At 46.4% G+C, this 25,911-nt stretch overlaps 1 protein-coding gene across 2 annotated transcripts in view; it reads right to left on the reverse strand.

Annotated features, from left to right (window-relative positions):
* The window catches only part of BRD4 (bromodomain containing 4), a 62,630-nt gene extending 42,427 nt beyond the window's left edge, over window positions 1-20,203 (reverse strand). For both annotated transcript variants that reach the window (XM_040414729.1, XM_040414726.1), the window contains exon 1: window positions 19,427-20,203. The gene's annotated coding sequence lies outside the window, so the exon portion shown is untranslated. The remainder of the gene's footprint in view (window positions 1-19,426) is intronic.
* Between the last annotated feature and the right edge of the window lie 5,708 nt (window positions 20,204-25,911).

Below are 25,911 nucleotides of genomic sequence, written 5' to 3' on the forward strand. Positions count from 1 at the left end.
GGTACCCAAATTGCTAGGATGTTCCACCACTTTATGAGGGGGTTGCAGTGCTGGTGGAGTTCCCCAGGCAGCTGGGTGGCCAGCTCTACACCAGCATTGCAGACCCTTTATTCCCAAGATTGGTGGGGGTCCCAGGGAGCAGCCCCCCACCCAGCATTATCCCTGTAATGATCAGCGCCCAATGTATGACACTGCAGTCTCATCTGATCAGCTGTACACCCGATGACACTCAGGTAGACACTGATGTAACACACGTGGCTACAGGCTGCAAACACCGTCCACGCCTGTCTTCTAATCACAATGTATGAGAAATATAGGAAGTAATGTCATAGCCAGACCCTTATTTCTGATATTTGCAGACTCTATACTGACAGGGAATGTCCCACAGGATTGGCGCATGGCAAATGTGGTGCCAATATTCAAAAAGGGTCCAAAAACAGAGCCTGGAGCGCCGCTGCCTTCTCAAACAGATGATCAGCAGGGGTCCCGTGTTTCGGACCCCCACCAATCAGATGCTGATGATCTATCCAGAGGATAGATCATCAGTTTAAACAAAGTGCAGAACCCCTTTAAATCTTGATATTTGTTGAGTCCTTTCGGCTCACGTGTTAGGAGCAAAAATAATATCCACTATGTATATTCCGATCGCCTCCCCTTAGGGGGTGATGCAGTCTTTTAATCCCCTGAAATCGAAAACTAGAACAGTCACCATTGTGTTCTCTCTAGTGTCTGGTAAATGCCGACACGGTAACAGTGTGCTGTCCGCATCCGTATGTCCGCTCCATGGACCCGCAAAGAAACAGAACAATAAGGTGCCTGCTCTCCTGGGGATTTCCTGCATTTTATTTTTTTAGATGACTGATTTATGGTTTCGATATTTCTCCTTGTATGTATGAGTCATGCTAAGTGTCTTATCAGGATAGTTTCCTTCTAATGAATCATTGTATCTTACTCTGGTCATGTGATGATTGCACAAGACTGAGTGAGATCTCTTTTTAAAGGCCCCATTCACATAACCATATTTTTTATGGATCGGATGCAAAAAATAAAAATGCAGCGTGCAGTCCACTCCCGTATGCCCTATTCTTGTCTGTTTTATGGACAGGAATAGGCATTTAAAACCTAGTGTGGGACCTGCAGAAGGAGAATGAGGGATGCACATTGCCAGTATCTGTGGTTTGCTGATCCACTATTTGTGGACCGCCAAAGTGGACATGGCCGTGTGCATGAGGCTTAAGGACTGAGCTCCAGTCCAAAATGCATTGACTATGGGGAATCTCGTTTGCATGCTAATAAATTGGTTTTTATCTTCCATGAGATTCCCACAGGTGCAGGACTTCCTTTTCCCATACCAACAGCCCTGGCACCACAGATATCGGTTCCTCTCTCTCTTTTTTATTTACAGAGCTAAAAACCCATTTAGTAACTCTGCCTTCTTATCTTCAGTGACTACCCCCCCCCCCCCCCCCCCCCCCTTACCATTAAATCTGCATTGTGTGAACTCCGACACTGTAATCCGGTCACTGTATCCGTCGTACATGCCGGCTTTCAGCTGGACATCAAAAAAATGCTACATGCAGCATTTTATGTTTGGCATATATGCCGGAAAGCAGCCGGATCCCACAGCAGTGAATGGGATCCAGTGGCACATAGGGTGAACTCCGGCAGCGTGTTCCTCCGCCGGAACAGACTGCCAGAGTTCACAACGCAGATGTGAACTCAGCCTTAGTTAGGGGACCTACCTGCCATGACCTTGTTTTTTTTTTGTATTTATATATTTAAAGAATTTTGGGGGATTTTTATTTCAAAAGCTACAGCTGGCCCCTGAGATTTGTATTTTTTAAAAGGCCCTTTGTCATTTATTGCCCAATTTTACAGTAGCTGTAAGCCACGTGGGGTTTAGTTTTAGCCATTTATACTTGTTACCTACAGGATTACATTTTGCAGTGCAATTACTCAATGTGGACTTAAAGGGTTTCTATCACTTCATATGACATAATTAGCTGGCAGACACTAGCGATCTGCTAGTGTCTGCTCTGGCCAACCATCCTACTATAATCACTTGTGGGGCAGCGGTTTTGCTAAAAAACTAACTTTTATAAATATGCTAATGAGCCTCTAGGTGCTATGTGGGCGTCATTAGCACCTAGAGGCTCCGTCTACCTTCATACACAGCGGCCGCCCAGCACGTCCCTCCAGCCCGCCCATGTCCTCCTCCGTGTGACGCAGCGGCCGAATTCTCGCGCATGCGCCGTGCGCGGCTGTATTCGGCGCATTAGAGATGTCTGAGCTCGGAGCGGTCAGACATTCAATGCGCATGCGCGGCTGTATTCGGCGCATGCGCATTGAATGTCTGACCGCTCCGAGCTCAGACATCTCTAATGCGCCGAATACAGCCGCGCACGGCGCATGCGCGAGAATTCGGCCGCTGCGTCACACGGAGGAGGACATGGGCGGGCTGGAGGGACGTGCTGGGCGGCCGCTGTGTATGAAGGTAGACGGAGCCTCTAGGTGCTAATGACGCCCACATAGCACCTAGAGGCTCATTAGCATATTTATAAAAGTTAGTTTTTTAGCAAAACCGCTGCCCCACAAGTGATTATAGTAGGATGGTTGGCCAGAGCAGACACTAGCAGATCGCTAGTGTCTGCCAGCTAATTATGTCATATGAAGTGATAGAAACCCTTTAAAGCTCTCCCAGTATTATTATGTGACAGTAGCTGCTCCCAGTCTATGCCCTGAAATGCTGCCCTCAACCCAGGGAAATTAGCCTTTTTAAAATTCAATGTCTTTGCTCTGCCTGACAGAGTTTGCTTCTTATAGTTTACGGGGAATATAATTATATTGTGGTCACTATTATCCAGTGTTTCTCGAACAGTAACATTTCCAACAAGCTCTGCATCATTAGAGATTACCAGATCCAGCAGAGCATCGCGCCTAGTGGGAGCTTCTACAATCCAAAAAAGCCAAGAGGCATAGAAAAAAGCAGTGAGCACACCACAATGCAAATCATTTTTCCCATGATAAACATATACAAACACAGAAGATAAAACCATTAAAATCACAAAAACGTGAAGAGATGAAACCTCTCAGGCCGACAACACCGGCACAGATAGAAGAGCGCTATTAAACAGGATGCAAGGCCTTTCAATGGTTTTCTGTGGTTTGTTACTTCCCCAAAAAACCCAGCATGTGAACTTCTACAGCATCAAGCCTATGGCCTCCTGAAAATCACAGCAAATGATAACCCTCATCATCTCTTGACTTCAACTTTTGCAGAATGCCGCAGCAAGGCTACTAACGGGTGCTGCCCGTCGAGAGCATATCACTCCCTCTCTTAGTGCCTTGCACTGGCACCCCGTCCAACAACGGGTGATGTTCAAGATTGGATGCTTCATGCATAGTGTATTCCATGGTGTGGGGCCCCTGTACCTGCAACGTAAATTCACCAGGTACGCCCCGTTGAGGACATTGATTTTTAAAAAACATATGCCTCCTACGCCCCGCTGGATTTCTCCCGCTCAGTATGCTAATACTGAGCATCGGAACAGGGAGGAGGAGATGCCAGGGTTTCGCAATGGGCGTCTCCTTCTCCCTGGCTGTAGTGCTGTCCAATTGCAGCGCAGAGCGGGAGAAAAAAAAACTCCCCGACTGACGCTCTGCGCTGCAATTGGACAGCACTACAGCCAGGGAGAAGGAGACGCCCATTGCGAAACCCTGGCATCTCCTCCTCCCTGTTCCGATGCTCAGTATTAACATACTGAGCGGGAGAAATCCAGCAGGGCGTAGGAGGCATATATTTTTTTTTAATCAAGCAAGGGGGCAGCATCAGTGGGGGGTACCCCCGCAAGTACAGGTATATATCTCCCTTAATAAAATCGCATGAAAGGTCCTCTTTAAATAAAAAGTTTAAAAAATATATATATAAAAACATATTACATAGCGCCACGTCCGAAAAGTCCAAACTGTTAAAATATTTAAAAAATATCTCCTATGCAGTGAACATTGTAACAGAAAAAAAAAATAATACGCGCGATTCACCATTTTTTTTTTATTCAACTTGTCCCCCCAAAAAAATAGGATAGGACTGTTAGATTATGGGCCGGACAAACCATAAAATGCGGAATGCACACGGCTTTTTTAAAGTTTTATTTTTTCGCGGGGTATCGAGCAGCGCTAAACTTTATGGTATCGAAAACAAATCCAAATTTTGGTATCCTGACAACCTCACTTTCAATAGGAGTCATGTTTTGTATACCGAAATACCAATTTAACTCTTTAGTGCATAGACTTCCTACCATGTGACCTGCATTTACCTAATACATAACAATACATTTTAAAGGCTATGTAACCTTTGGGGACAGTTTTTTTTTATTCATGCATTGTACTCATTCTGAGGTCAAAATTATTATTTAAAAAATATGGAGCCCTTTTCTCTGTACAGAGCTGAGATTCTCTACTAGCAGGAGCTGAATTTTCCATCAAGCAGGGAGCAGACGGGCTCCTTATCTCTGCTTTCAGACATCATAAACATTCATTATAGCTCAATCCTTATCTTACTGATAAGAATGGTGCTTAAATAAGTGTTTATTATCTCTTAGTAATTTACAGATAAGGGTTATTAGATGACAGCACAAAGTGAAAGTACCATTTACACAACTACAAAAACAGTTAAAGGGGTTAAACCCGGACATACCGATATTTTCTCCCAGGCAGCACAACTGAATCGCGCAGGGCAAAGGCATTTTCAGGAGATCAGGTGACGTACTGGGCTCTCCATAGGTCTGCCCAGCAGCTAGCACGGTGACGTCACCGGCACTGATGGGTGGGCTTTAGCACTGCCCTAGCCTGTAAAGCCTCCACCCAGCAGTGTGTTATTGTAAAAAAAGGGCAGGGAGTGCATCAGAGCATGAAAAATGCTCCGATGCCAACATCAGGGGGGCTGCCTGGGTGAAATTCTGGGTACGTCCAGGTTCAGCTCTGAACCCGGACAACCCGTTTAACCCTTTGTGACATAACAGCTCAATATTTTTTTTTTTTTAAATAAAATCCAATTGCAAAAATTATTTTTAGCCCAAAATGAGTAAAATGCAATCATAAAAAAAATTATTGCCCCAGAAGGTGTACACAGCCTTTAAAAGGGTAACTGTCATGTTTTCATTTAAAAAACAACAACAATTTTAGCGTATGTTACTGCTGCAGCAGCATTATGCATAAAGCAATCTTTAGTTTCTTCACATACCACTGTTTTCCTTGAGTTTTCCCCTTAGTTACGGCTGTCTTGAATCCCACAATATGAGGATCTTCTCAAGATGGCTCCTCTGCCAGTTCTGAGGCCAAAACTGCTTTCCCTCACTTCCCATACACACTTGCTGTAGCCAGCAGCTCCCTGCCAGCCAATCAGATTGGATTACTGAGAGACACGCCTCCTCACTCTGAAGCCTAATGCAGGCATGCAGTGTGAAGGACCGCCCCTCTGTCTTCCTAGAGACAGACGAGCCATAGCAACGGTCTTTTAAGGGAGCAGTGGAAAGGGACAGGAGACATTAATGAAAGCTGTTATTCTAAGGTAATTACACATCTTTTGACAATTATTGACAGACTAACTTAGGTAAACAGGCCTAGCTCTAATAAACTAGCAAATAAAATAAAATATGACAGTTATCCTTTAAACCAGTGTGCAAAGAATGACCCCGAAGGTGATAAAAACCACAGCCCAGGGAGGCGCAGCACAAGAGCCTTACACGGTGGTAATAGAGACCACACTATACATAAGTATTATATAAGATTTTACCACGCCTGCTGGATATACTCTCAGCACTGAGGAATCCATGGCATAAACCGCCCTGACTGTGAGGGGAGCAAAATAACCGTTACCCAGCGCCCATCAGGGAACCACTGGCCACCAGTAATCATGGCTGCCGCATTTATGGCAATGACGTCAAATACATAATTTGCTGGTCATAGCGAATACAGAAAACCCCTCTAAATCACAGTGTTACACAAAAGGTATGTATGAAGGGAGGGGGTGAAGGATCGGCCCGGCACAACCATGGCTTATGTACTCCATATACTTTCCCACCAGAGAGGCTCTGGTCAGACACGTGACTACAGGGTCATCACTTGTGGTAGGACCACAAAGGCACAGCTTTATATCCCTTCATATGCACTACACTCTGTTGACTATGTCTTCTACTAGAAGATCTGTGGGGCACTAGGAGAAAATATTCATTCATCTCGCCTGTGTCGGAAGCAATCTGACTTCAGCAAATGGCATTTATCATGTAGCGAGAGAGTTACTACACGCCACTTCTGTATTGTCATTACCCATATTGCCTCCTTAACCGGCTACATCACATTATATCCAGGAGTTACGACCACCCTGCAATACAGCAGCGGTGGCCGTGACTGCACACCAAAGGAAAAGGCGCCGTGGTGGCCGGGACCGTGCGCATACCAAGACTAGCATGGTTTTCTACGCGGAGATCATACTGCTAGAAACTGCCAAAAGTCGGTTACGACTAAGGACACTGGTCCGAAACGCGTCAACTACCGCATGTTGTAAAGATTTGTCTGTACGCGGATTCATGTTAGGCCCCTTTCACACGGGCGAGTTTTCCGCGCGGGTGCAATGCGCGAGGTGAACGCATTCCACCCGCACTGAATCCGGACCCATTCATTTCTATAGGGCTGTGCACATGAGCGGTGATTTTCACGCATCACTTGTGCGTTGCGTGGAAATCGCAGCATGCTCTATATTGTGCGTTTTCCAAGCAACGCAGGCCCCATAGAAGCGAATGGGGCTGCGTGAAAATCGCAAGCAAGGATGCGGTTCGATTTTCACGCATGGTTGCTAAGATGACAGTCTATTCACTGTATTATTTTCCCTTATAACATGGTTATAAGGAAAAATAATAGCATTCTTTAATACAGAATGCTTAGTAGAAGGTCAATTGAGGGTTAAAAAATAAAAAAAAATTAACTCCCCTCCTCCTCTTGATCGGGTAGTTGCCGATCTCTTCTTACTTCTTTAAAGGGGTATTATCATCTTATTGATGAATCTTAATTAGAATCTTTTGCCCCCACTGAAAACTTTTTCCTATACATGTCATTAAAAATAACCAACCTTTCTATTTAAAATTTCTTTTTTGTATCAGTGTTGCTTATTGGTGCTGCCCATGGATACGGCCACATCTCGCCTGCCGCATCCATGGGCTGCGCCTGCGCACTTCATCGTCTGCGATCCTGCGGCAGGCCTGTTCATTTACTTGCGAGCGTGCACGTCTTTATCTCTTTCAGGCGGCCGCGCATGCGCAGAATATCCATCTATTACTATTTCTACTATTAGATACTATTTCCTAATAGGCAAGTATAATTTCTACTCGCCCCACTAAATCCACCAACGATTATTGAATATGTGCCAATAAAGGGGTTCATTCTGAGTTCAAAGGGGACAGAAAACACTATTATTTTGAACAAAGGGGACACATTTATATAATGCAATGACACAGAGGGGCAGACAATTTGAATAGGAGTGGCACAGGGGGCAACCGTATGGAATGTAGGGACACAGGGGGCAACCGTATGGAATGTAGGGACACAGGGGGCAACCGTATGGAATGTAGGGACACAGGGGGCAACCGTATGGAATGTAGGGACACAGGGGGCAACCGTATGGAATGTAGGGACACAGGGGGCAACCGTAAGGAATGTAGGGACACAGGGGGCAACCGTATGGAATGTAGGGACACAGGGGGCAACCGTATGGAATGTAGGGACACAGGGGGCAACCGTATGGAATGTAGGGACACAGGGGGCAACCGTAGGGACACAGGGGGCAACCGTATGGAATGGAAGGACACAGGGGGCAACTGTATGGAATGGAAAGACAGGGGGGCAACTGTATGGAATGGAAGGACAGGGGGGCAACTGTATGGAATAGAGGGACACAGGGGGCAACTGTATTGAATGTAGGGACACAGGGGGCAACTGTATTGAATGTAGGGACACAGGGGGCAACTGTATTGAATGTAGGGACACAGGGGGCAACTGTATTGAATGTAGGGACACAGGGGGCAACTGTATGGAATGGATGGACAAAAGGGGGAACTGTATGAAATGGATGGACACAGGGGGCAACTATATGAAATGGATGGACACAGGGGGCAACTATATGAAATGGATGGACACAGGGGGCAACTATATGAAATGGATGGACACAGGGGGCAACTGTATGAAATGGATGGACAAAGGGGGCAACTGTATGAAATGGATGGACACAGGGAGCAGATGTAGCAGAGCTGAATAAGCTGCTGTTCAGCCACAGTACTAATGGTGAAGGAAATAGACAGATGTAACAGAGATGTATACAGTCATGTGAAAAAATTAGGACACCCTTTGAAAGCATGTGGTTTTTTGTAACATTTTTAATAAATGGTTATTTCATCTCCGTTTCAACAATACAGAGAGATTAAAGTAATCCGACTAAACAAAGAAAACTGAAGAAAAGTCTTTTCAAGATCTTCTGTAAATGTCATTCTACAAAAATGCCTATTCTAACTGAGGAAAAAGATAGGACACCCTTGCCCCTAATAGCGAGTGTTACCTCCTTTGGCTGAAATAACTGCAGTGAGACGGTTCTTGTAGCCATCTACCAGTCTTCGACATCGGTCTGAGGAAATTTTACCCCACTCCTCAATGCAGAACTTTTTCAGCTGTGAGATGTTTGAGGGGTTTCTTGCACGTACAGCCCTTTTCAAGTCACCCCACAGCATCTCAATGGGATTCAAATCTGGACTTTGACTTGGCCATTCCAGGACTCTCCATTTCTTCTTTTTCAGCCAATCTTTGGTTGATTTACTAGTATGTTTTGGGTCATTGTCATGTTGCATGGTCCAGTTCCACTTCAGCTTTAATTTTCTAACTGATGGTCTCACATGTTCTTCAAGCACCTTCTGATACACAGTAGAATTCATCGTGGATTCTATGATGGTGAGCTGACCAGGTCCTGCTGCAGCAAAGCAGCCCCAAACCATGACACTTCCACCTCCATGCTTCACAGTTGGTATGAGGTTCTTTTCTTGGAATGCTGTGTTTGGTTTACGCCAAACATGTCCTCTGCTGTTGTGTCCAAATAATTCAATTTTGGACTCATCTGTCCAAAGAACATTATTCCAGAAGTCCTGGTCTTTGTCAACTTTATCTCTGGCAAATGTCAGTCTGGCCTCGATGTTTCTCTTGGAAAGCAAAGGTTTCCTCCTTGCACACCTCCCATGCAAGTTAAACTTGTACAGTCTCTTTCTGATTGTAGAGGCATGTACTTCTACATCAACAGTAGCCAGAGCCTGCTGTAGTTCTCGAGATGACACTTTAGGGTTTTTGGAGACCTCTTTTAGCATCTTGCGGTCTGCTCTTGGGGTGAACTTGCTGGGGCGACCAGTCCTGGGCATGTTGGCAGTTGTTTTGAAAGCCCTCCACTTGTAGACTATCTTCCGGACAGTGGAATGGCTGATTTCAAAATCTTTTGAGATCTTTTTAAATCCCTTCCCAGACTCATAGGCTGCTACAATCTTTTTTCTGAAGTCCTCTGACAGCTCTTTTGCTCTCACCATGGTGCTCACTCTCACTTCAACAGTCAGGAGCACACCAAACTAAATGTCTGAGGTTTAAATAGGGCAAGCCTCATTCAACATGCAGAGTAACGATCTACTAATTATGTGCACCTGGTGTGAGATCTGAGCCAATTTAAGAGGGAATACATGTGAGGGTGTCCTATCTTTTTCCTCAGTTAGAATAGGCATTTTTGTAGAATGACATTTACAGAAGATCTTGAAAAGACTTTTCTTCAGTTTTCTTTGTTTAGTTGGATTACTTTAATCTCTCTGTATTGTTGAAACGGAGATGAAATAACCATTTATTAAAAATGTTACAAAAAACCACATGCTTTCAAAGGGTGTCCTAATTTTTTCACATGACTGTATGTGGTGGGTCAGCATCAATGCTGATGGAAGAGAGAAACAGATGTAGCAGAGCTGTATATGAGACTGTTCAGCCACAGTGCTGGTTGGAGAGATAAACAGACAGATGTAGCAGAGCTGTATATGAAGCTTTTCAGACACAGTGCTAGTGGGGGAGTAGAATAAAGATGTAGCAGAGCTGTATAGGAAGCCATTCAGCCAAAGTGATGTTAGGGGACTAGAGTAGCCACATGTAGCTGAGCTGTATATGCATCTATACAGATACATAGTGTAAGGTTTATACACAACTGGAGTACAGCTATAATGGAAACAAATCTGCATCAGTGCTGAGGGGTGGGGGATGGTCGTGTTTTATGGGAGACAAAAGCACAGATTAGAAGTCTACTTGGGTTTGTAAGAGATCAGACAGAGATTTTGTGTGTAAAACTGCAGAACAGCCACATGTTCCTGTACACTGAGCTCACTTATCACAGCTCTCTGATTCCCCAGCAGGGGGAGGGGACTCACACACACTGTAGGCTGCCAGACTGATGACTCATAGTCTTCACATGAACTTGCACGCAAGGACTGAGTTCTCAGTGTGATGTCATAAGGAGGCGTGGCCAGCCTTCACTCTAGCTGCCTAAGCCCGCCAAGCCTTAGCTGCAGAAAAACCAGGAAGTGAACAGCAGAGTGACTGCAGGTGAGGACGAATTTGCAAGATGAGAATACCCCTTTAATCATGAGCTGCCAGCTAAAGGACCTGTGGTGACGTCACATCACATGGTCCATCACCGTGGTGATGGACCATGTGATGAGCTTAGGGACGTCACCACAGGTCCTGAAGAAAGAACAGGAGACTGGCAGCTACGCGATCAATTGGAGGAGGCGAGTTAATTTTATTAATTTTTTTAACCCTCAATTGACCTTGTACTAAGCATTCTGTATTAAAGAATGCTATTATTTTCCCTTATAACCATGTTATAAGGGAAAATAATTATATCTACACAACACCGAACCCAAACATGAATTTCAGTGAAGAAGTTCGGGTCTGGGTACCACATTCAGTTTTTTATCACGAGCGTGCAAAACACATTGCACCCGCGCGATAAAAACTGAACACCGGAACGCAATCGCAGTCAAAACTGACTGAAATCGCGTACCTACTCGCGCGGGTTTGCTGCAATGCATCCGGACACGCTCGTCTGCAGGGGGCCTTACATTAATAAAGAGGAGGTTTCTACTGAAAAGTATCAGTGCCGGAAACCTTTCTTCTCACATGCCAAAAGTTTTGTCTGGAGAATCTGAAAGTTCTCATCAGGAATTCACCAGATGTATAGGCCACCTTAGGTCACATCCTAAGGCCTCATGGGCACGGCATCCTGCACTTTCCTGGGTCCTTGTTATAGAAATGCCTTATCATTTCAGCAAAACAGACAAGAATAGGACGTTCTATAATTTGTGGAACGGCCACATGCCGTTAGAAGGAGGTCTTTCCCAAACTAAAGGGGCTGTCCCATCGGAGACCATCTCTATTAGAATGCACACCACGGGAGGTTGTCTTCCTGACTACAGATTACACATCACATCGGTGCCAGCCACGGCGTGGTTCACCTAGCGGTATATTTAGTCAGTGTCCTGCCTACCTATGTAATAAAAACAGGGGAAAGGACCCCAAGCAATGTAGGAAAAACTTCAATTGGGGAAGAGGTTTCTATTTCTCTCTGAAGGAGCCCAGTCCAGTTTTTGGCAACAAATTTCTACAAAAAGGGGCCTGGCCAGAGATTACAACCACGTGAACCAGGACTTATTCTGGACCTGGCACCAGTGACATCATCATGATGTGGTCGCATCATATTCATGACATCACTGGAGGCCAGACAGTTCATAGAGACTAGCTGCTGTACCTAGATAACATCCTGGTGATGTGGGGGGCACCATGGGTCAGACTCCCCCCTGGTCACACACCAGGATAGGCAATTGATATGGATTTATAGATGAATAAGTAGTCTTACCCAATGCCAGCAGCCTGCCCCTGTAATCAAAAGCTTACCTGCTCCACAACTCTCTGGTCCTCCATCTTCCGGCCAAGCATGGGCACGGTCACATGCTCCGCTGAGCCAATGACTAGCTATAGCAGGAACTTGCCGCTTCTGGACAGGTCACCGCTGTAGCCAGTCGTTGGCTGCAGCAGAGCATTTGACCATGTCTGTGCTGTGCCGCAACAAAACAAGCTGGGGACCGGAAGTTGGTCACACCGGCGCAGGAAAGTATGAATCTTGCAGCTGCCGACCTTAGGTAGAAATTACTTATTCTCGACAACCCCTTTAAGATAAACTACCAGAACGGATACATAAAATATCCTTTAATATACACAAAAACACGCAAAATGAAAATGTAAAAAAAAAAAAAAAAAAGGTACTTATGCTGAAACCTTGGAGCTTGAAAATAACAGACCTGAGGTCTGCCGCTCGCAGGGACAACGCGTGGATCTCACCGCGGCCATTGCTAAAGCCACTTGGGATGTGGGTAGAGATGCAGTCAGCAGCCTGGAACTGTGTGCTGGATAACTTTATAGTACCTCTGCTTCTTGGCAATAGCGCTACCCCCAGCTTACAGGGAGAGGAAACCAAAACTGAAAGCAAACAGCGGAGCAGGATCTGCCAGGCTGACGGAAGATACCCGTGAGAGAGGGATCCCACCAAGTCAGACGCAACCAAAACGATGCCTCCCCATAGGGCAGGGCTTGCCAACCTGCGGCTCTCCAGCTGTTGTAAAACTACAATTCCCAGCATGCCCAGACAACCTATAGCTATTAGCCTACAGCAGGGCACTAAGCTGCTCTGGGCGGTCTTCTACATCACGAGACCTCCAGCCTTCCTCTACATTTTGCATTTTCAGACCAACAGAGCCTAGGCTTTCATTGTATTAGTGCAGCAGTGATGCAACTAGATGCGTCAGTAACTACCCCTTCTAGTGCCCCGCATTGTGACATCTCAGGTATTGGTCGTGACTATGGTTGCTTTGTGACACTGCGGAAAAAATAAGTAAAACACAGTTGCAAACACAACCTGCGAGATTATTGGCTGCAAACAAGTTTTCCAGCATGGACTTCAATGCGAGTAAAGCAGATGATCCAGGCACTCTGATCCCGGCACTCTCTTTCTTCAATGTGCTTTTATTAGTTGATACATAGGATGCGTTTTGGCTCGTCAGCTATAGGGCCAGGATCATCTGCTTTCAAAAGACTGGGAAGGCATCCCTTCCACGTGCACCGCCACAAGCCGGAGTAAGTAATGCACAAATCCCAAGTCACATGCAACTCACACCATAAAATAACTGCACGACAGCAAATCGCAGACAATCACACAGTACACAGCCCCAAGAAGGGATGTCCTGGTCAGAAGAGAAGATCCAAACCTTTCCCCTGCCGGGCAGCAGGAAAATGCAGTGCAGTCTGCGGGTTAGAGAGCGGGAGGAGCAGAGCAGACTGATGTATGGTTTTTAGGAAAAGATTCAGGAAAACATGTCATTTATCCATTTAAAGCTTTGCTCAGGGGTCGCCAGCATTCCTAGTACCCACAGAGATGACTGTCAACCACTGATCGGACCGCCCACTGGACTCCGAAGCCGAGAACACGCAGAAGCTTGAAATAAAACACTTCAGGTTCCACGGAAGCTTCTCCGACTGCGCTATACCTTGCAGACTGACAATATGACCCCTTTAGGTGTGGCACGAATATCTGATGAAAACTGAAGGCACGCACAGACCAGTCCAAGGTGGACACACAAATACAGACTAAGGGGTCACTTATTAAACAGAAATACACCTAAATTAGGAGCAGTTCCTTTGTGCCGCAATCTGCGTCTTCGCCCCACTCACGCCAGGTCAAAAAATAAAAGTGGAAGTGGCAGGGGCGGCCCAGTAGGTCCGTCTCATGTACCATTTTCTACACCTGTTTTAGGCGTAGAAAAGGGTCTGAATGTGAGACAGATTGGAAGCGGTCTTACATTTAGAACTGGCAGAGGATCCGCGGAACTGATGTACAGTCCGGCGCCTCTTCATAACTCCGGCGGCTCCACCGTCAGTGCAGGCCTTTATTAAGACCAGAAAATGCAAATGTGATCGCACACTACATCCACCACCACTCATGAGACGACCTTGACGCGGTGAGTGGCTTACTATGCTTTGGCCAAAATATAAACCAATGTCTCATCCAGCATGGAGGGCAGAGTGCTGGATGTAGTGTGCGATCACATTTGCATTTTCCGTTTGTATATGTATTTCGCCATAGTGATCTGCACCACATACAGGTTGTGCTGACCCAACCCCCTATTTTTTTCTTTATTAAGACCAGTGTCTAAACCGCCGGTCTTAATAAATGACCCCCTAACTTTGCATGACCTCGCTATGCAGGCCCCGCCTCCAGGATCTATAGACCATCTAATAGCGGACTACAATCCCCAGGAAGCCATAATACTAGATATCTGATTTTACCGTGTTCCTCAAGACATTTAATATCACCCACCTCATGTGGTGATGATGAAGTTATGCAACATTGTAACTGACATCCAATATCTCTGTTTACAGCCAGTGAATAGACATCAGCAGTAGTGTTAACCGAACTTGTGTTTTAAGTTCTGCATCCAAAGTTCGGGTTATCAAAGAATCCCATTATGGATTCCGCTACCCCGGATCATAACGGAATTTGGAATCTATAACGGGATTCTTCGATAACCCGAACACAGGTTCGCTCAACACTAATCAGCAGCACAAATTACTTCTCTAGAATGTATCAGCTAAAGTCCCCGGCATCTTTTTAGCCACCTGCGTTTTTTGACACTTTTTGTAGTATTTTTCAGTTCATCAAAACTGGTGTAAAGTAGAACTGGCTTAGTTGACCACAGCAACCAATCAGATTCCTCCTTTCAGTTTCCAAAGGAGATGTCAAAAATGAAAGGTGGAATCTGATTGGTTGCTATGGGCAACTAATCCACTTCTACGTTACACCAGTTTGATAAATGACCCCCAAATGTCTCCTGTTGACATCCGTATGTCCGTTCCGTGGCCCCGCAAAAAACTGAGAAGAAAAGGAGGACGTGTTCTATTCTTGTCCATTTTGTGGACAGGGTTAGGACATTTCGAGAAAAGTGTGAAAATAAATAAATAAATATGGAGGCATGCACTCGGCCGGGATCCGTGTTTTGCAAATCCATGATTTGCGGACGGCAGAACGGATGTGGTCATGTGTGTGAGCACTTATCAGTCTGGCTGTTGAGGGCCTGTATAGCTTTTTAGTCACTGGATGGAAGCAAGCAGATATCTTGAAAACGGTGGACTGAAAACACAAATCATGGCTAGCGTTTTGCTGAATATGGATCGGCAAAAACGCTTCCGTTATTCCGTATGCATACATTAAGAACGGATCCGGTTGTATTAGCTCTAAAATGAGCAAGACGGATTCTGCACTAAAACCACTGTAAGTCAATGGGCGCCAAACCCGTTTTTTTGTGTCCGAAAAAACGGATCTGGCACCATTGACTTACAATGTGTGTCATGCCGGATCCGTCTGACCAGTTGCCACAAAATCCCATGATGCACACAAAAACGTTGTTTGCAGCGTCTGCCACGGGAATGAAACGAAAGGCATTCTGGCGCACTCCGTTCCCTTCAGTTCAGTTTTGTCCCCATTGATGTACTTTTCACATCTCTGGCGCTGTGATCCAGCCGCCAGTTCTGGCTGGACACAAACTGCAGTGTGCAGCCGATTGCCGGCAGATTTGCCGGTTTGCAGCTGGATCTCCGCTGGATCCCATTACAGTTACTGTGGCCGGTGGGCATTCTGTTTGCAACCGGCAGTGCCAGGACCGGAGAACTCCAGCAGGCTGCCAGAGATGCGAAACTAGCCGTACACTGACTAGATGGGAAGTCCGGCCTACGATCGGCAGTATAATAAAGTAAAGCCTCATGCACACGTCCGTGGAACACGGACCGTGTGATACCGGCCTGGATTTCTTCTAAGTGCAAGAGCGCACGGCGTCATTGGTTGCTACGACGCCGTGCGCTTCCCGCTGCAGTGCAGTAACACACTGGTATAGATCATAGCAACCAATGACGCCGTGCCCTCCTGCACTCAGAAGAAATCCAGGCCGGTGTTCCACGGACGTGTGCATGAGGCTTAATACTCACCTTCCCACTCCCCCATTACTACAAGGAAAGGGGAATATAAATTTATACTGATCTGAGCTTTTTCTTTTTATCAGCCGGTGACTGCTTTACATATTAATGTAGTCCGTCACCAGAGTCCTCCTTATCCCGCACAGACACCTAGCTGTAACTCACCTGTTTTCCTTTTGTTGATCCGAGGCTCCGTTTCTGAGTTATGGCACTTTTTCTAAATATGCAAATTTGGCCTTCGGTGCAACGAGGGCGCCACCAATGCTCTTCTTGTACCCTTTCTGTGGCTAGCCTCAGAAAAGAAGGAAGCTTCGGTGCAACAAGAGCAATAGTGACGACTTCGTTGCGCCAAACAACTAATTTGCATATTTGGAAAAAGCATCGTAACTCGGGGGTGACACCTCATAGACACAAAAGTAAAAGCGTTTTCATCAGGTGAATTACAGCTATGCAAAGGGGATGGGGACGCCGCTGGGGACACTACCTTTGATCATATATTTCCAACGTTTTCCGAGATTTTGATACTGAGGTCCTATCCTCTGGATAGGTCATCAGTAGGGATGAGCGAATCAACTTCAGATGAAACATCTGAAGTCAATTCGCATAAAACTTAGTTCCAATACTGTACAGAGCAGGAGCTCCGTACAGTATTAGAATGTATTGGCTCTGATGAGCCGAAGTTATTGCTTTGCGAAGTCTCGCGAGACTGTGTATTAACTTCATAAATAAGGCTACTTTCACACTGGCGTTTTGGCTTTCCATTTCTGAGATCCGTTCAGGGCTCTCACAAGTGGTTCAAAACGGATCAGTTTTGCCCTAATGTATTCTGAATGGAAAAGGATCCGATCAGAATGCATCAGTTTGCCTCCGTTCCTTCACCATTCCGCTCTGGAGGCTGCTTGCAGCGTTTTGGTGTCCGCCTGACGAAACTGAGTCAAACACAATGTAAGTCAATCGGGACGGATTCGTTTTCTATGACACAATCTGGCACAATAGAAAACGGATCCGTCCTCCATTGACTTTCAGTGGTGTTCAAGACGGATCCGTCTTGGCTATGTTACAGATAATGCATCCGTTCAGAACGGATCCGTTTGTATTATCTGAACGGATCCATCCATGACAGATCCGCACCGGACGCGAGTGTGAAAGTAGCCCAATACTGTATGGAGCGGGAGCTCCGTACAGTATTAGAACAAAGTTTTATGCAAATCGACTTCGGATGTTTCATTCGCTCATCCCTAGTCATCAGTAAAGAGGAGTTAATTGGAAAAATAAAATAAAAAAATCGATTTGATGAAGTGAATTTCTTTGTAAATAGCAGGTGCAATGACAGGGAGCTGTGATTGTGCCCCTCAGATGCCGCGTTCATACATGAGGGCGGCATCTGACAGTAATAACCATGTAAAAAAATAATAATAATAATAATAATAATAAAAAAATAATCATACTTACCTGATCCATTTGCTCGCCAAGGGCCAACCGCCGCTATCTTGCTTAAAGATCTGGCGAGAAACCTCACGCGGCCCGTGGCGACATCATACGTTACCACACACAGGATTACGTGTGAGATCCTCAAGCAAGAGGACAGCGGCTGTCCCTTAACGAGCAAATGGATCAGGTAAGTGCGATTTATTTTTTTAGACAATTTCAGGTTAAATCGATTCGCTACCACGAAGCACGAGGACATCCGGCTTCACGGCAAATCTAATTTATCCTGAAATACGGATCGAAGTCCACTTAGTGGACTTCGATTCGCTCAACACTAGTCCTTAGTATCTTATCAGAGGCCGGTCGGTTGTTTGATAAGGCACGGCAGTCCTCGCCAAGCACAGCGCCATCCATCGTACAGTGGCCGCGCTTGGTATTGCGCTCAGCCCCATTCCCTTCTAAGGGGCTGAGCTGCTCCTAGGTCACGTGACCAACGAACGTGACGTCACTTGGTCTAGAGAAGGCGGCGGTGTTCCGTTAGTTTTCCCTACGCTCGTCACTTCTGGCCACACCGGACATGATGAGGTGTGCTGCGCCACGCAGGCGCACAACGACGGGGTAGGGGAATTTCACAGCAGACAGCTGGAAACCGGCCGACACTGCGCATGCTCCGGGAGCCTCAGCAGCGGTTAGGGAAAAATTACAGGCCAGTGTGCAGGCGCAGTGATCGGGGGGAAGTTCTCAGCTGGACACCGACCGACTGCGCTGGGAGCCTCATCAGCAGTTAGGGAAAAATTCTGTGCTTTTTCCCTACCCTAACCGCCGATGAGGCTCCCATCGAATGCGCAGTGTCGGCTGGTGTCCAGCTAAGTCTGCTGTGACATTTCCCTACCCCGTCGTTGTGCGCCTGCGCGGCGCAGCACACCTCCCCACGTCATGTCCGGTGCGGCCGGAAGTGACGAGGGTAGGGAAATCTAAAGGAACAGCTGCACTACTGCGAGTGCCTTCTCAAACAGCTAATCGGTGGGGAAGGGGGGGCTCCCAGGTGTCGGACCCCCACGCATCAGGTAAAAGCTCAGAAAATGATGAGATGAGGAACCTTCCCTTCAGACAGCGGGGTCAGCCATTCGGCCAGGAGTCACAACTGAGGAACAGGGCAGAGGCTTCCCCAGGCAGTGCCCAAAATGAAAGTAAATAAGGAATACTAGGAGGAGAATTTCACCAATTTTATTTCAGCCACATTTAATAGAGAGAAGTAACAGCGGATACAGTGATGAGGTGGAGGGGGCGCCAGGGGCAACAGCAAAAAATAACTAAACACATTTCCACCCCAAAAGGCCCCATTATGAGAATGCACAATCCACCACAGACCGGCCGGGCTGCCAGCACCACCTCCTATGTACGCACATTACGTAACGTCCGGGGGATCTTACGCCACAAGCGTAACGGGTCTCCGAGCTCCTTCCTGCGCAGACGGACGGAAACCTCGTAACCCGCCCATCCCTCAGAGCCGGCCCCCCGCCTCACGCCTAGAAGGCACTCCAGCCCGCAGTGTGGTAAACAGCACAGCTCCCGCCAACAGGCGGCTCGTGTGCAGCCAGCGGCGCCCGCCTGAGCCCAGGGTGAGTCACGGCGCCCGGGCACAGGGGGCCAGCACACCGCTCCGGCCGCTACGCAAACTACGTATCCACGGGATTTCCCCAGCATTACGCCAGGACCGCACTGCCCGCAGGCTCCACACCAGCGAGAACCGGCCGGCCCGGCGTCACCTCCTCCCAAGCCACCAAACTGCCCTGATTATGCAATGCGGGCCCCGGCGTATCCCGCAACCGCGACTAGCTCAGGCTTTCGGCCCTGCGCTCACCTTCAGGGCCTCTCCGGGAGGCGGCGAGACGTAGCGACAGTGCCAAGGACCAGGTCGTTAACACGGACAACCACAAAAACGGGACAACGGAGCGATCACCGACAGGGATTAATGGAGACGCACCGAGAGCGCACTCCCACTGCTCCTTCCTCACACAGCGCCGCCGCTACGCTCCGTGACGTCACACGCATACACCCACGTCGTGCTGGACCCGCCTCATCTACCAAGCTCCGCTACGGCGCATGCGCGGGCTTTCCGGAGGGATTGACGCTGTCGTCTCCGCCTCCTTCCTGGGAGCAGTCCGCACACCAGGGGGATGTGTGACCATTGTCCGAAAGAAGGCCCGTCTTTGTTTCCAGTAGCAACCAGTCCCATCCCAGCTTTCATTCTTTTAAGGGCAGGGTAACGGATTAAAGGCGTGCTGTGATTGGTTGCTATGGGCAACAAGACAGTTTTCCTGAGGTTCACACATGGCAATTGGCACTGTTGCATTTTTGGTAGTTTTTTTTTCTGTAGGCACAGCTTTTGGTGTGTGTGTTTTGTTTTTTTAAGCTAAAAACGGCAATTCCAGATGTTCACTTAAAGATGACCTTTCACCTTTCAATACCTGGCACTGTAGGGCATGTTTAAGAGATGTCATATCGCAATTTTGTTTCCTGATCCGCTGCTCCATGGCGGTGCTGTGCCGCCCCCACCGGCCTTTTTTGGCGCCCTTTATGCCAATCAATAGCATCGGTACAGGGAGGAGGAGACAGCCAGGGGGCGTCTTTGGGGTAAGTGAAGTGATGAAAAAATGGCGATTTTTTTTTTTTTCCGTTATACCATTCGCCTTATGGGATGAATATTTTTATAGTTCAGGCATTTTGGAATATGACGATGTTCATGATCGTTTTTGCGGATCCGTTTTTTGTACATGAGCCCTAAAGCTCCATTTGCGGTTATCCTATGGAGGCCTGCCACCTGCAGGCCTCCATAGGAACTGCGGTTTATCTTATATCGACTCCCCCCAATCGCTGCATAGGGGAGCCGGTTCTAACCCAGAAGCGCGCGCTTCTGGTTATTCAGCATTTAGATGCCACGGTCATGTTTAGCATCTAAAGGGTTATATGCCTGTGAATGGCAGTTTTGCAGGTCGCAGACATTTGCCCCAGGTCTCTGCTGTTTGGAACAGCGGAGACCCGCCGGCTATGGTGCCATCTGCACTCTTGAGCCATATTTAAAACAGTTCTTTCCACCGAAAATGTACGTCACTGTGACTCAAGGGGTTAAAGCAGGGCATGCAAAAAAGACCTAAAAATGGCTACAATATCTGGACTTAGGGCTCTTTCACACTTGCGTTGTCCGGATCCGGCGTGTACTCCATTTGCCGGAATTACACGCCGGATCCGGAAAAACGCAAGTGAACTGAAAGCATTTGAAGACGGATCCGTCTTCAAAACGCGTTCAGTGTTACTATGGCACCCAGGACGCTATTAAAGTCCTGGTTGCCATAGTAGTAGTGGGGAGCGGGGGAGCAGTATACTTACAGTCCGTGCGGCTCCCGGGGCGCTCCAGAATGACGTCAGAGCGCCCCATGCACATGGATGACGTGTCCATGCGATCACGTCATCCATGAGCGTGGGGCGCCCTGGCGTCACTCTGGAGCGCCCGGGGAGCCGCACGGACGGTAAGTATACTGCTCCCCCGCTCCCCACTACACTTTACCATGGCAAACAGGACTTTAGCGTCTTGGCAGCCATGGTAACCATTCAGAAAAAGCTAAATGTCGGATCCGGCAATGCGCCGAAACGACGTTTAGCTTAAGGCCGGATCCGGATCAATGCCTCTCAATGGGCATTAATTCCGGATCCGGCCTTGTGGCAAGTGTTCCGGATTTTTGGCCGGAGCAAAAAGCGCAACATGCTGCGGTATTTTCTCCGGCCAAAAAACGTTCCGGTCCTGAACTGAAGGCATCCTGAACGGATTTCTCTCCATTCAGAATGCATTAGGATAAAACTGATCAGGATTCTTCCGGCATAGAGGCCCGACGACGGAACTCTATGCCGGAAGAAAAGAACGCAGGTGTGAAAGAGCCCTAAGATAGTGTTCATTGCCTTAAAAAAAAAAAATTGTAAAAAAAATGGCAGCCAAAAAAAAAAAAGCACCGGAAATGCAAAAGAAAAATGGCGCATAAAAAGGTGTGTGCGAAAGAACCCTAAGGCCCATTTCACACGAGCGAGTATTCTGCGCGGGTGCTGCACCCGCACTGAATCCGGACCCATTCATTTCTATGGGTCTGTGCACACAAACGGTGATTTTCACGCATCACTTGTGCGTTGTGTGAATATCGCAGCATGTTCTATATTCTGCGTTTTTCACGCAACGCAGGCCCCATAGAAGTGAATGGGGCTGCGTGAAAATCGCAAGCAAGTGCGGATGCGGTGCGATTTTTCACGCACGATTGCTAGAAGATCGGGATGGAGACCCGATCATTATTATTTTTCCCTATAACATGGTTATAAGGGAAAATAATAGCATTCTTAATACAGAATGCATAGTACAATAGGGCTGGAGGGGTAAAAAAAAAAAAAAATAATAATAATATTATAACTCACCTTAATCCACTTGATCGCGCAGCCTGGCTTCTCTTCTGTCTTCTTCTTTGCTGTGCACAGGAAAAGGGCCTTTGATGACGTCACTACGCTCATCACATGGTCCATCCCACGGTCAAAGATCATGTGATGGACCATGTGATGAGCGCAGTGACGTCATCAAAGGTCCTATTGCTCAAGTGGATTAAGGTGAGGTTTTTTTTAACCCCTCCAGCCCTATTGTACTATGCATTCTGTATTCAGAATGCTATTACAGTCCTGATCAAAAGTTTAAGACCACTTGAAAAATGGCAAAAAAGTCATACTTAGCATGGCTGGATCTTAACAAGGTTACAAGTAGAGCTTCAACATGCAACAAGAAGAAATGAGAGTGAGACAAAACATTTTTTGAGCATTCAATTTAATGAAAAAAACGAATAAACTGAAACAGGCTGTTTTTCAGCTGATCAAAAGTTTAGGACCACACCTCCAAAAAAAACGAACCCCCCCAAAACAGAAATCCAACTTCCAATCATGAACTCAGCAATGAGTAGCTCCGCCGTTATTGTTTATCACTTCAAAAATTTGTTTCGGCATGCTTGATGCAAGCATTTCCATGAGGTGAGTGGGAACATTTCTCCAAGTGGTGAAGGCGGCCGTACGAAGGCCATCTACTGTCTGGAACTGTTGTCCATTTTTGTAAACTTCCCTTGCCATCCATCCCCAAAGGTTCTCAATTGGATTTAGATCAGGGGAACACGCAGGATGGGCCAAAAGAGTGATTTTATTCTCCTGGAAAAAGTCCCTTGTCCTGCGGGCATAGTGTACTGTAGTATTGTCCTGTTGAAAAACCCAGTCGTTACCACAAAGACGAGGGCTCTCAGTCATGAGGAATGCTCTCTGCAACATCTGGACATAGCCAGCGACCGTTTGACGCCCCTGAACTTCCTGAAGCTCCATTGTTCCACTGAAGGAAAAAGAACCCCAGATCATTATGGCGCCCCCTCCACTGTGGTGCGTAGAAAACATCTTAGGTGGGATCTGCTTGTCATGCCAGTAACGTTGGAAACCATCAGGACCATCAAGTTTACATTTTTTCTCATCAGAGAATAAAACTTTCTTCCACCTTTGAATGTCCCATGTTTGGTGCTCTCTTGCAAAGTCCAAACGAGCAGTTCTGTGGCGTTCAAGGAGACGAGGTCTTTGAAGACGTTTTTTGTTTTTGAAGCCCATCAGTCTCAGATGCCGTCTGATGGTTATGGGGCTGCAGTCAGCACCAGTAAGGGCCTTAATTTGGGTCGAGGATCGTCCAGTGTCTTGACGGACAGCCAATTGGATCCTCCGGCTCAGTGCTGATGAAATTTTTTTGGGTCTTCCCCTTGACTTTTTTGTTCCATAACCCTCAGGATCATTTAAGAAATTCCAAATGACTGTCTTACTGCGTCCCACCTCAGCAGCGATGGCGCGCTGTGAGAGAACCTGCTTATGCAGTTTAACAACCCGACCACGTTCAAAAAGGGAGAGTTTTTTTGCCTTTGCCACCACAACGTGTGACTACCTGACAGAGAATCACAATGAATCCACATCTTTGCACAGATTTGGCCTTTTAAAGGCATGTGGTCCTAAACTTTGGATCAGCTGAAAAACAGCCTGTTTCAGTTTAATCGTTATTTTCAATTAATTGCTCAAAAAATGTTTTGTCTCACTCTCGTTTCTTCTTGTTGCATGTTGAAGCTCTACTTGGAACCTTGTTAAGATCCAACAATGTAAATATGATTTTTTGCCATTTTTCAAGTGGTCTTAAACTTTTGATCAGGACTGTACCAACTTTGTATAGTTGTTGTGTTTTACTAGAGCGCTGTGAAGGGAAGAGAGAATACTTAGCTTTACCATCTTTCCGGCCGCTGTGCTCCTCCACTGTCTGAAGCCACCAGTGTGTCCCTCCACCCGGAAGTGGAGGAGCCGGCAGCTTCAGACACAGCAGAGGAGGGCTGCCGGCAGGATGGAATGGTAAGTATCGTCTTCTCCTCCGCACAGTGCTCACTCCACACTGCCACCAATGACTGCATATACACACTGCCTGTCCAAAAAGAAAGTCGCCACCTGGATTTAACTAAGCAAATAGTTCTGAGCCTCCTACTGGATAATTACTGCATGGGCGATTATCTTTCAGCTGGCAACAAGTTATTTAACCCCAACTGGTGCAATGAGTTGCTTCTCATTTCTTGAACAACCAGGTCGAAAGACACATCTCGTGGTCGTGGAAAAGATGTTAGTCTGTCTGAGAAGGGTCAAATCATTGGCATGCATCAAGCAGAGAAAACATCTAAGAAGATTGTTGAAACTATTAAAATTGGGTTAAGAACTGTCCAACGTATTATTAAAAACTGGAAGGATAGTGGGGACCCATTGTATTCGAGGAAGAAATGTGGCGGGAAAAAAATCCAGAATAATCGTGATCAGCGATCACTTAAACGTTTGGTCAAATCGAAGAAAAACAACAGTAGAACTCAGGGCTATGTTTAATAGTGAAAGTAAGAGCATTTACACACACACAATGCGAAGGGAACTCAAGGGATTGGGACTGAACAGCTGTGTATCCGTAAGAAAGCCACTAATCAGTGAGGCAAACCAGAAAAAAAGGCTTCAATTTGCTAGGGAGCATAAAGATTGGACTCTGGAGCAATGGAAGAAGGTGATGTGGTCTGATGAGTCCAGATTTACCCTGTTCCAGAGTGATGGGCGCATCAGGGTAAGAAGAGAGGCAGATGAAGTGATGCACCCATCATGCCTAGTGCCTCCTGTACAAGCCTGTGGGGGCAGTGCTATGATCTGGGGTTGCTGCAGTTGGTCAGGTCTAGGTTCAGCAACAGTATGTGCTCCAAGAATGAGGTCAGCGACTACCTGAACATACTGAATGACCAGGTTATTCCATCAATGGATTTGTTCTTCCCTGGTGGCACGGGCATATTCCAAGATGACAATGCCAGGATTCATCGGGCTCAAATTGTGAAAGAGTGGTTCAGGGAGCATGAGACATCATTTTCACACATGTATTGGCCACCACAGAGTCCAGACCTTAACCCCATTGAGAATCTTTGGGATGTTCTGGAGAAGGCTTTGTGCAGCAGTCAGACTCTGCCATCATCAATGCAAGATCTTGGTGAAAAATTAATGCAACACTGGATGGAAATAAATCTTGTGACATTGCAGAAGCTTATCAAAACAATGCCACAGCGAATGTTGTTGTGCCTTTTCATAGGTAAATACATTGATATCCAATTAATTATTGTCAAGATGGATCTTCATTGCCTTTAAGAGCCATGCTCGACTATAGTTGCAATTTTGTATGTCTTGAGTAGGCCAAATTAAGGTCACACAAAGCTTTAGTGTTATTTTTCTCATGAATGTACCAGTCTGAGAAGATGCCTCCTTGTCTACTTTTAAATTTATGACGGGAGATAAAGATGAGCTCTATGCAGCTGGTGATAATTACCTATACAATTAGGCATTTATTAATGAAGCAAAATATATAATATGTGTGTATTCATTTAATGAGCCTTAGTCCTTAGCATAAGACAATCAATAGGATATATATATATTTGTTTATATTATATTGTTATATGTTACGAAGACAACATGTATCCAGTATATTGTATATATTTCTCATTAGAAGAATGTCTGTGAAGATGTGTGTTTTGTAACCGTTAATCACATCTTTGGTATGACAGAGGAGGTACTGATATCTCTGGGAGAAAACAAAGCCATTTACCATCCATAAATTAAGTGTGAGAAACGTTCAGAGAGACGCCTAGATGTCTGTCTCTAATTACTACAAGTGTCAGAATTAATCCCTATAGCTTTGAATTAAAGCTTCTAAGGTCAAAATGTATATTCAGACTTACATAAGTTAAC

This window comes from Bufo bufo, chromosome 1, assembly GCF_905171765.1.
Source record: "Bufo bufo chromosome 1, aBufBuf1.1, whole genome shotgun sequence".
Taxonomy (NCBI): domain Eukaryota; kingdom Metazoa; phylum Chordata; class Amphibia; order Anura; family Bufonidae; genus Bufo; species Bufo bufo.